General features: G+C 37.8%; 1 protein-coding gene across 1 annotated transcript in view; it reads left to right on the top strand.

The window, feature by feature from the left end:
- The window catches only part of LOC102828475 (general transcription factor IIE subunit 2-like), a 129,157-nt gene that overhangs the window by 64,648 nt on the left and 63,532 nt on the right, over window positions 1-977 (top strand). The window lies entirely within an intron of this gene.

The following is a 977-nucleotide window of genomic DNA, read 5'->3' as shown; positions in this document are numbered from 1 at the left end:
ATCCAGGATCTTCTAATGTGATCCCTTTCAGAATGTTTGGTTGTCGTAGACAGATACCATCTGGTTCTTGTGTGCCAATACCGTCTTTACTTACATAAGTGACTTTTATAGTTTTGTCTATGTAACAGTGTAGTTAGAAATAATTTATTCATATGACTTCTAAAACAACTTTGAAAAACCTTGTATCCCTTTGTTGTTAACTGCCTTTGAGTTGGTTCCAACTCATAGCAACCCTGTTTTCTAAGGAGTGGTTGGTGGGTCTGAATCATGGACCCTGTGATTAGCAGTGCGGAGCTCATCCTACAAAGCCACACCTGAACTCCTTGTATCCTCTTATATATATTCAAACTGCTAGCTTCAGTAGTTCAGGAAAAACTTAAATAGTTACAAAAGGTGGAATTTCTGGCATATTATAATGCTTCAATAAAATACATCACATTTACATTTATCAAGTGGAAATTGAAATGTGGTTGTAATTTTACATTGTCAAAACAAATATTTCTTTAACAGTGACGAACTTTTTAGTTATATTTTTCTTTGAACTTGTAGGTCTATTCTATTACTCACACTGATTTTTATTCAGGATGTTATGTATACTTGTGCTTGAAAATATTTTATTGGTGTTCTGTTGTTGTTGTTAGGTGCCATCGAGTTGGTACTGACCCATAACGACCTTATGCACAGCAGAACAAAAGGCTGCCTGATCCTGGGCCAACCTCACTACTGTTGCCACACTTGAGTCCATCAATGCTTCCACTTGGCCAATCCATCTTACCAAACATGATATTCTTCTCCAGCAACTGGTCCCTCCTGACAATATGTCTGAAGTATGAGAGATGAAGTTTGGCCATCTTGGCCTCCAAGGAACATTCTGACTGTACTTCTTCCAAAATGGATCTTTTGATTCTTTTGGCAGCCCATGGCACCCTCAATACTCTCCTCCAACACCATAACTCAAAAGCATCAATTCTTCTATG

This window comes from Chrysochloris asiatica, unplaced genomic scaffold (assembly GCF_000296735.1).
Source record: "Chrysochloris asiatica unplaced genomic scaffold, ChrAsi1.0 scaffold00011, whole genome shotgun sequence".
Taxonomy (NCBI): domain Eukaryota; kingdom Metazoa; phylum Chordata; class Mammalia; order Afrosoricida; family Chrysochloridae; genus Chrysochloris; species Chrysochloris asiatica.
This window is presented reverse-complemented; position numbering and strand designations above follow the sequence as displayed.